The following is an 11,198-nucleotide window of genomic DNA, read 5'->3' on the forward strand; positions in this document are numbered from 1 at the left end:
TAGGAACGACTGAATAGGCTAGAAGTGATAACACTTTAAAAAAAAGTTATCCTCTACTGAAGTCAACTCACTTGTGTTTGATCGGTAGTCCTTTGGTAGTTCTTAACGGTTCTAATAACTTTGACCCAGCTTTATATAAGCGTAACGAAGTCCTCTACACTGACTCAGAACTTCTTAGACGTAGTGCGCGTGAACAAGGATAGACTTGAGAGACATGAATCAAACCTAAGGTTCGCTGTGAATATGCATATTAAATCGGGCGCCCACTGGCTCGCGGATGTTCAGCAGCGTGGCTCTAGATCAAGATCAAAAGATTCGATTGACACCTAGGACTCATGTGTCGTTCTATATGTAATAATTATTGGACAGTAGGGTCCTTGATTACCTACTGTAATCACCATTCTATGGCAGTTTTTGGTTTAGTTTACATAAAGCAAGAGTTGTCATTGTTTCAAGGCTTCCTTCCGGGGACTCTTATCGAACGAACTTAATGATAATGAGCCGTATTCCATGAAAAATACGCGAGAAACAAACAACAAAAATGCTAAAAACATCACGTTACATTGCATAATTATACGCTGAAGTCACGTGGTCCCTCGCCTATGTCTATCATGCAGATCATCAAATCAAAGTGCGAATGTGTAATAACATGCACTCAGGCTCTTATACGACAAGCCTTGCCAATAAGGGTCCTTAAGTGGCAAATTTCGAAATAGGAGTTGTTTAAATTTTGAACTGGAAAACTCGTATTTGATGCAGTGCAGTGTGACTTGGATCTGGTCACTAAGTTCAATTAAAAATAAAATGGAAGTTTGAAAATGAAATAGAAATGGAAGGCTTCTTGAAGGACACTTATCGCGAAAACACTCTAACGGGTAGACATTTCACACATAATTTTAATTCGTATTCCACTCCAAGTTTAGATAAAGTGTTTATGATGATTCGTTAATGATGATTATAAATCATCAATGTTCTTTAAAAAGAGGGAGAACGACGGCAGCCAGTTGACTGCCCATCAGTCATATATGAAATATTTTCACCGGCCGAAAAGATCGCGTAGTTCTCTGGCCGGCCCGGAAGGGAGAGAATGATTTTAATTTCATGTGCAAACTTTTCATCATCAATTACCACGACTACTGTTTTCAATGCTGTAGAGTAGTGAAATGTACCAAACGTTTTATTTGATTGACGGTGAGTAGTCTCATGCCTGATATCCTTGTCACGATGAATGCTGTCTCTACTATGATTGCCGAATACATTCCAAATTAATCAAAAAATTGGTATTTTAGACACCTATTTAAACCAGAATCCAAAAATCGACAGCCTTGCAACACATGGCTCGTACTTGCCCTTCTTTAGGATCGCCAATTCACCGGCTGACCTCTGTGAAAAGAGGTAGTAAATTCGAAACATTGGTTGGTAACTAAAGTCTTATCTACACCCAGCCAGGACGAGACGCAACGCCCATCAAGATATAATTAAGTCGATCTTACTTATAAGATGTCGTCAACTTTGCACAAGATGCTTTTTAAAATTGATCGCGTAGGCTTTTTCCGCTAAACTTTTCTCAACTTCGTTTGCTTTTAAAACACTAAAATAAAAAAATTTAAAAAAATTTATTTCTTCAAAACTGTGGGAAGATGGATTGATAAATTTAAATATAAAAGATTATAGAGCGCGCACTTGGTTTGCCCATAGTTAATATGGTTTGCCTAGTGAAGGAATTACTGTAATCGATTAATTTACTAAGCTCACTATACCTAATACCATACAGTGCCGGGTATTGCAATCCCAGCACACTGATTTCAAAACTTCAACTGCACAGCTTGATAAAGTGTTCAACATATGTTTCGTAATGGGTGGTTATTGCACTGTTCTTCGTCTTTGTCAACCTTCGTAGGTTCATGAAACAGAATACTAACAACAAATCTAGCAAATTCGCCGTCTCTCACTCCCTTTACCGAGAATAATTACACCAGAGATACCTTAAACAAACTAAACAATTATCATGTAATAATAACCTTTAACTTAAAACTGTTGACTCACACGTTACACTCAGATAAGTAAGACTTTACAAAAGAATAAAAAATCGATTACTTTCTTAAAAAAAAAAACATTCCATGGATTATCCAGATTACTCAGTTAGGACCAGTTAGAAAAACTATATTTAACCGCCATATCTCTAAGATATTGTTCTGTCATGACGTTTAGTGGTGAAGCCGCCATGTCATAGCTATCGGAACCGCTGTAAACTCGAATCATATGATTAAATATATATTCTCATATCGTAGCTCAATGATTAGAGCATGGCACCGGAATCACTAGGGCACGGGTTCAAATCCCGTTCAAGACTCAGAATTTAGCATTATATAATGCTATATGATTATCAGCTGCAAAAGTTGCTTGATATACTGCGCAGATCAGCTCATTTAGATACATTATTACCGCTGTACCAATGTATATTCTATACTATTTTTCACATACATAATTATACTGCGTTATACCTGCCCTTCGTATACCTGCCCGGCACTTCCTACTCGGGCAGTTTGGTTTTCATATATCTAATCGTAGTTTAATATAAAGCGCATTCTGCCTTCACCTTTGCCTTATTACCTTAAGTTGGGTCAACCAGCTTACCAAGTGATCAGGTCTTTAACAATGTCACTCGATGATTCCAATCGTTTTTTCTGAGCGTTCGGAACATAAAAATCCTGTTTCACAAGGGTCATGAATTTTCACTGTCGCGCCGAAAAATCTTGAAGGTGGTGCCTGTCAATATTTTGTAATATCAATCCAGGCCACTACGATGAAGAGTGTTCGCCTTCCGTACGTGGTTGGTCTGATACAAGATCTCTTCCACTTGCTTTATATATGGTTGGCCAATATAAAATTACAGCCTCGATGTCATTAAATTTGATAAAAATCAGCAAATCATGCAATGCTTTCAGATTGTTTGTTTTTATTTCTTTTTTAGCCGTGTTTTATGGTGACTTAGTGACCTCGAGTGCTTCGCTCAACATGATTTCCAAACAAACCGCTTACTGGGGTCATTTCATTAGCCACGAATTAAGGTTCATCGAGTGACTTGTTGCTAGAGAACCGATTAAGGATAACTGAAAGAATGGCTATCTTAGAGTTTATTTGAAGTTCTAGACGTCACATTTTAGTCTATTAGCCTCCGAAACTGATAAATACGTGGCTAAAATCATAATATCTTTCATTTATCTTCTCTGATCTCGATCCAAAAAATTTTCCTTTTAATGGAGACATGATAATTTTCATGGTAATCGCATCAATTTTTGGATCCTTCCAATTAAATTTGATCTCGCCTTTGCTTTATGTCTCTAATATGCCTTCGTCGTCTAAAAGAGCACCTACGCTAAGAAAATAACACCAATGATTAAAACTGTCTACAGACTCACGCCCAAGGGTACAGGACAAACTATACCACGGAAAGCTTCGTACCTGATTTTCTGAGTTTTAAAAACCTCTCATAAATTGTATTATGACTGCAAACTAATACCCGATTGACTTTTAACTGTGTGTTAGATAAGAATATAGTGCAATGCATGACCTGACTTCAACTGAGATATTTTAGTAGTAGCACCAGCTCAACTTGTAAACTAATCAATGGGTTGGAAAATTGTTTTCTCTTTTGTTTGTTTGTTTTTGTTTGTTTGTTTTTTTGATGTCAGTTGTCTTTTATTGGCTGATTTTTTTTCCTCTCCGCTAACTCATAAATTTAGCATTCTTTCGTCAAAAAGGCGCCCAGCTTTGAAGTAGTATTGAAATACTGTCTGCTGAACTTATAGTTCGTGTATTTCGTGTCTTAGTAATCTCATCTCCCATCAATGTTTTCAATCAACACAGTCTGCTAGCGGAGTCGTTTCGAAAGTCTCCTGGATTGCTTCAATTTTTTTCATATCTTTTGTATATATATTTTGTAGTTACCTCTCGTAAGTAGCTTCGATAGACCGATAAAGTCGCTGTCAGAAACCCCTTCAAGGCACTGATTAATGCAATTCCTGTTTATAAGACAGCAGGAGTACAAACAATCCATTCAACTCCTTAATTGAACATCACTTTTCATTTCTACTCTTAGTTGGTGGTTAGATTACATCTTATATATTGCTATTCAATAAGGCTATCGTTGAGTATTTCATGCTTTTTGTTTTTATTATCGTTAGTTTTAATTTTGTATATCAACTGAGCACGCGTTATTTGATCAAAAAGGTCTTTATCGTGGCTATCGTCGTTCCGGACGCGTCCGCCAATTTTCAACAAAGCGCGGGAAATTATTCTTCGAAGTCCTTCTGTCGGCTACGTTGTCCTCAAAGTGTTGCCGAGTCTAGGAGTTAATTCCTACTGAATAAAACAAAACTTGTACAACTTTATCCTAATGAATAAAGTATTTTTTCTCTAGAAGTAAATTAAGAAATATGGACGGAAAACCAAAGGTGCATGCTGATGTTTTTACTAAATATTTTTGTATTTCTAGACGCTTTAATATTTATGTTTTCATGAAAATCATATGTTATTGAATTTCCTTATCGAGTTTCAATCAGTTTGGATCCGTGTTTTTTACTGAGATTTCTTAAGTAATTCATTAGAAAGAAATGGCTTTAGGGAAGCTCTAAATTTCAATTAGCTTTCGCACGATTCACTGCGATATTCACACGATTTACACCCGAGAGTTAAATCTGTCAAACCCTATACCCTGGATCAGTGTAATAAAACTATATTCTTCTAGAGCGATTAAAAAAAAAAAAAAAAGCTGAGTTAACAAGTGCGCTGTCATAATCAGATACAGCCTAGGATATAGAGCTAGCTAGAACACTAAAGTTCTTTTTTTCATGCTTTTATCCACTTGAATTTGCATATGAGCTGAAAGCGTTGTATTATATTTCAGTTAACTGAATTTAGCTTCAATTTCGTCAGTAACTGTTTCTATCAGATTATAAGTGAAAAGATTCACGTACGCGTAGACTCTGACTAGCTAGTAAAAAGACTTTAGTTAAGGCCTAAAGACTAATATAAAGTCAGAAATCCGCTCGAGCGAAAAATAAAATAAAATAAAACCATTCAAGTTAATTTGTATAGCCGTAAGGCGGAAGTCTCAAAACAAAAACAAAAAACGGATCATACATTGGATTCCATTAAAAAAAAAAAAATGACACAACTCAAGCACACGAGGCACGTTTAGACTATATAAACTGCATGGAATATCTATTTTTTGGATTCGCGTCGGTTCGTTAAGACCGCTTCTGGGATCGGGAGCTCTTAATTTTAGAACAAAATGGGCAGCAAAATTTGGTAACCCCGCCTTCTCTTGGCCCCGCCCATTGCTTGGGTCAACCCAACCCCCCTCCCCCCTCATTGCTATTTTCTAAAAACCCGATTCCCCTGATTCCCTATAAGGATTCAAAAAAATTACCACCCCCCCTCCCCCCCTTTGTAATAAGGATAAAAATTCTAGTCCGGATAAATGACGTTACTGATGTATATACATCCTGTTATCAAGTAGTAAGATTATAATGACCAAGGTATCGTCATCTGGTGTCTTTTCAATCAATCCCATAATCCAATGCACTCTTTTTATGTCCTTACCAGTCTTCCTATAAGCATATTTGAAACGTTAACGTGAACTGATTTTACTGTGAACTGAATTATTTATCGTATTTATCTTCTATTTCAAGTCATGCCGTGAAATATTCCATCTAAATCCAAACCCTATGGTTTTTAATAAAGCTTTTAGGTTAATAACGTTTACTTCCTTATATCCTTTGCACGTCCCAGCAAAATTAATTGCTGATAAGACTTTATTACAAGGCCGGCATGATGCTATTTCTACTAGATGTCTAAGATGTCTTGCTGTCAGGTCTTGTATGGTACGAAACAGACAAAACGGTACATGTTGAATTTGAGGTAGGCAAAACCAAAAGATAGCAAGAGGAACAACAATAGCAATAAAGGAAGCAAGGAAGCAAGGAAGCAAGGAAGCAAGGAAGCAAGGAAGCAAGGAAGCAAGGAAGCAAGGAAGCAAGGAAGCAAGGAAGCAAGGAAGCAAGGAAGCAAGGAAGCAAGGAAGCAAGGAAGCAAGGAAGCAAGGAAGCAAGGAAGCAAGGAAGCAAGGAAGCAAGGAAGCAAGGAAGCAAGGAAGCAAGGAAGCAAGGAAGCAAGGAAGCAAGGAAGCAAGGAGGCAAGGAGGCAAGGAAGCAAGGAAGCAAGGAAGCAAGGAAGCAAGGAAGCAAGGAAGCAAGGAAGCAAGGAAGCAAGGAAGCAAGGAAGCAAGGAAGGCAAGGAAGCAAGGAAGCAAGGAAGCAAGGAAGCAAGGAAGCAAGGAAGCAAGGAAGCAAGGAAGCAAGGAAGCAAGGAAGCAAGGAAGCAAGGAAGCAAGGAAGCAAGGAAGCAAGGAAGCAAGGAAGCAAGGAAGCAAGGAAGCAAGGAAGCAAGGAAGCAAGGAAGCAAGGAAGCAAGGAAGCAAGGAGGCAAGGAAGCAAGGAAGGCAAGGAAGGCAAGGAAGGCAAGGAAGGCAAGGAAGGCAAGGAAACCGCTGAGGAAGCAAGGGAGCAAGAACGACGGAAGTAGAATTAATAAGGAAAGGAGAATTAGGAAGAGAGTAACTAATGACATTTGTATTTATAAAAAGACTACTTGAAAAAATAAAAACACTCCTCCTTTAAATTAAAGCTCTAAATATAAGCAAATATAGCCCGGAGTCTAAAATGAGAACCAGAAAAGCAAGATATATCTATTTCAAAATTGTATTCGTATGGTCAATTTCTACGACTAAGTCATATCTTATTGAAATTCGCTTTGGATATTAGATCAACTTTTCATTACTTATAGTACACTTAATCGATATTCCTCCTTCTAAAAGCGCAATGTCCATCTTTATAAGATTTGAATGAAGATCATGTGATATCAGTCTACCTGTCTCCTTTATCATATCCGAAAAAATTGAATTTTTGAACCCTTTTTAGCTCTATCTGATAAAACGTATGATAATGATGCACGCGCTACCAGTATTGGTTTTACGTTATAAAGCTGCCATTTTTCCTGGAAAACATGATCTTATGCTTGATAAATCTTTCTACGACCGACGACATTCAAAATAAAAATGAAAACCATACTTACTTGTTTTTATATTCAGAACACTGTTTTTGTTTTAAAACACAGTGAGTCGTTTTTCACCTTTGATATTAGGATTAGGAAAAAAGCGTACGTGACTTGAGCTAATTTGTTCCAGGACTCCTCACCATCCGGTTTTCATAATTCCCATTTTCAATGATAGGATTTTATTTTATTTATATTTCATTTTTTTTAAACCAAACACTTGGTATTTTTCATATTTCTATTTCATTGCCTGTGATTTTGAGTTTTAAACATGTTTAGACAAGAAAAAACTAAAGCTTTTAAACTTGTTACTGTATTGAATCACTGCTAAGATTTCAATATCCTTCAAATGATTTCTTAAAAAACGTACGAGGAAAATATTATTTTCCATTTTTTTAAACATGTTAGAGGAAAAATGATAAGCATTAAGTACTTATGTTATGTCAAATGTTGCTTTGAAAGTTGGTGCTATTATCGTTATAAACTGAATCTGCCTTATACTCTTACTGAGCTGAAAAAAACTGAAATAGTAAATCAGTCGGCCCAAATGTTGTTCAAGCGAAGAACTCGAAGAGTAAAAATGTTGGAAAATTGTACACACTTGTAATGTATAACAGGAAAAAACATGTACTCTTGCTCTTACTGAGATGAAAGAACTGAAGTAGTAAATTAATGCTCAAATATTGTTAAAGTAAAGAACCCAAAGAAGAGTGAAAATATTGGAAATTTTTACACGTTTGTAACATATTACACACAAAAAAATATCACTTTTATAGTTGTGGCACTTCAAAAGGATTGCTTTCTCTCTCAACTTATTAAGAAGTAAGAAAGACTTATCGTGCCTTATGCACGAAAAGAGGTTTTTACAAGATTATGCAGCGCAAATTCTAGGAAAACCTTTCGACTGCGTGAAAATCCAAGAGCCACACGGAAGGATCGATAATCTCTGTATAAACAGCTTTTACATGCATCAATAAAGTAGTATATAGTGGTTGTTAATAGCTGTCATTATTCCTTTTGACAGGTGTCAGTGTTATCAATATGTGTAGGGTTTTGACCATAAACGTTTCTTGAGTATTACGTCCAAATGATTATCTAACAATTGAATTCGACGTTAATGATATATGTATGGTTGCACAGTAGTAAATCGATCATGGCTAGCTATATAGCTGTGAAGGGTGACAAAGACTGGATTAACTGATTCATTGAAGAGTACGTTCTGAATGACGAATGAACGTAGTTAGAACAGGACGTTATTTGAAATATTTTGCCATGGAAATCTATGGATTCTCGATCGAGCCAGGACTATGAGATATACTAACTTATATTTCATTCAGTAGAAACGAAAACATGATAAAAATGGTATTTTGAGGATTCTTTCTTTCTTTCTTTCTTTCTTTCTTTCTTTCTTTCTTTCTTTCTTTCTTATCAGTAAGCACAAAGGGTCCATTTTCAATGGAGTATATATATATTGGTCTAGTATCATAGAAAACACCTTACTTCATTTATTCACAATCAGAGTTTGTCTCATTTTTAGCCGGATCAAATACCAATTGCTAATATCAGTAGTCGTCCATATGTCTAGGAGTGTTCAGGTCGCCAAACTCCTCAAAGACTAATATAATGCATGTGTACTTCTTTTTCAATATGAACTGTTCTAGAGGTTTCGAAGGTTTTTAAGAAAGAAAGAAAGCGAAAGAAAGAAAGAAAGTGAAAGAAAGAAAGAAAATGAAAGAAAGAAAGAAAGCGAAAGAAAGAAAGTGAAAGAAAGAAAGAAAGTGAAAGAAAGAAAGAAAGAAAGAACAGAAAAAAGAAAGCCCGAAGAAGTGCCCCCCTCGAAAAGCGCCAGCCCGTTCGACAAGAAAGAAGCAGCCCAGAAGAAAGAAAAAGCAAGAAGCAGAAAGAAGAAGAAAATGAATGAAGAAAAAGAAAAAAAAAAACGACAGAAGAAACAAATGAAAGAAAGAAAGTCAAGACGGAAAGCCAAAAGAAGAAACCAAGAAAGAAATCAAGAGCGGATATATAATTCTTCCTGTTGCTTCTTAAGACTGACTAGCACATATGTATAATAACTAGCTAATGAAGAGTTAGCTGCTTCAACAGAAACATTCCTAACACATAAAAAACCATTCTTAGTTTACATTATATCAAGATATTCGCTCAGATTGACACAACATTGAACTAAAGACTATAAAAATTTATTATTTCGCTGTTTCGCATATCTTTTTAGTGGAATTCGAAACCCATTGAGATTGAAAGTAAATTGATACATAGCATGGATAAAGTAAAAAAAGCTAAAATTTAATGCCGGATTTTATATTTATGTAAAAATAAAACGTAAAACGTAAGACCGTTTTTTTTTTTTTTGTTTTTTGTTTTTTGTTTTTGTTTTTGGTTTGGAGTTTCTGGGAGGCAAACAAAGTGGCGGATTTTTTAATTTGGGGCTAATAATACGTAATAATATTTGTTAGCAGTTTTTCCTGGTTTACCAGAAACGTACAGTACATCTAACAATCTAAATTTATTCTAATTAAATTGATTTTTTCCAAACCTGTACGATTACAAATAGTCATTAGTAAGTTATTTTAGCCCTTTTTTCCAGAAGAAAAGAAACTCTAACTTGTAATCTGGTTAATTTTGAAGTGTTAATGAGTTAAAATAGCCAGTGTTTCAAATTTGAAAACGTACAAAAATATAAATATAGATATTTTTCGATTAACCGTCACGGTTGGAGCTACTGTAGTGTAAGATTGTTCTCTGAAGCTAGTAAGACGGCTCGTTTGCAGAAAGCTGAGTATTAATCAGTCCAAAAAGTATAGGAATAAAGGGATGATTTATGTTCACTCGTACACTTGTTCATCTGGTAAACATGCCACGGTTCGCTTCTCGTATAAGGTGTCCAACCGTATATATCACTAATAAGCCCTAAACAAAACACTTCAGGGTGCCATAATGGTTATCAGTTAAAGTCGATAGTGATACAATGAACAATTGTGAATATTTCGGTTCAAGCGCGCATACGTTGTAAGGTATGACGTTGTATAAGAAATATCTATAAGAAGTCTTTGAATTTTTTAGATTGATTGAAGGTCGCACTTAGGTGGGGAATTTCCAGAATATTCATGGAATGTGAAGGGAAAAATAAAATGCAGTTTACTTTTCCCCGCGAGACTAAGCATATAAGATAGATTTGAAAAGCTTGTGTGAAGATACAAAAAACTAATTTTAGTTCATACGAAGCGTTTATTTTTACACCGATTCTAGTGTGAAGGATTAAAATTTTTCCCTTGCCATTTGTTTTTTTTTAAACTCAACAAATCAGCCTGATAATTTGATAGATATCAATGTGTCCTAATTTGAAGCCAGAATACCACAGAATCGATTAAAAACGGCGATCAGGTTGAAAAATCAAACACAACTGACCGAAGCTTATCTTTTTCGTCACACGTTTTCGCACGTTTTCAATCAAAACATTGAATTGTTTTTATTAACTGTTCCATCCTTAGTTCCTATAGTTTTCATAAAATTAATCAAAGCTGTAAAAAGAATTTTAAATTAGATCACTTAAATCTTTCTCCGCTAACGGATATGAAAACTGTCGTATCAAATTAAAAAGAAATGGTTGAGCCGGCTATACTGAAGTATGAGCCCAAGACGAAATTTTCTTGAAACCGTCTTGAAGATCATTGATCATGTTGAGTGAATGAGTCTCGGCCTTGAACAAAACGTTTTAAAAGCCAAAAGCGGCTGAAACCCCTTGTACCTCGCATGTATACGTATACACACACTTTGGCGAAGCAATAATCAATAGAACTATCTCAACTTACGATTTCTTCCTCAATGAAAGGGCGACATGGGACAAAGTGCAGAAATAGCAAGCTGACGTCTAGGGCAGAATTCTTCAAGGTGCTCCAGTTACGAAGCAGCTCATCAAGTGAAGTGAACGGACGATTCAAGAGAAGTCTTGAGATTCAGCTCTTAGTAGTAATGATCCTGCTTATCTTCTTATCGTCTTCCGATGTGATTAAGACGCCTTTCCGTCGTGTTAAGGTTTTTGAAAATAATAAGGCGTTTCCATGGCA

At 35.9% G+C, this 11,198-nt stretch overlaps 1 protein-coding gene across 4 annotated transcripts in view; it reads right to left on the reverse strand.

Annotated features, from left to right (window-relative positions):
- The window catches only part of LOC116296090 (galanin receptor type 1), a 31,068-nt gene extending 19,968 nt beyond the window's left edge, over positions 1-11,100 (reverse strand). The window contains exon 1 of one of the 4 annotated variants that reach the window (XM_031704047.2): positions 10,944-11,100. The gene's annotated coding sequence lies outside the window, so the exon portion shown is untranslated. Of the gene's footprint in view, positions 1-71; positions 194-2,613; positions 2,820-10,943 lie in introns of those variants that run through there. The other 3 variants (XM_031704048.2, XM_031704045.2, XM_031704046.2) reach the window with 3 other exon arrangements.
- Positions 11,101-11,198: the final 98 nt, after the last annotated feature.

This window comes from Actinia tenebrosa, unplaced genomic scaffold (genome assembly GCF_029948245.1).
Source record: "Actinia tenebrosa isolate PJP-AT-01 unplaced genomic scaffold, QUT_ActTen_1.0 PGA_scaffold8__29_contigs__length_14323225, whole genome shotgun sequence".
Lineage (NCBI taxonomy): Eukaryota > Metazoa > Cnidaria > Anthozoa > Actiniaria > Actiniidae > Actinia > Actinia tenebrosa.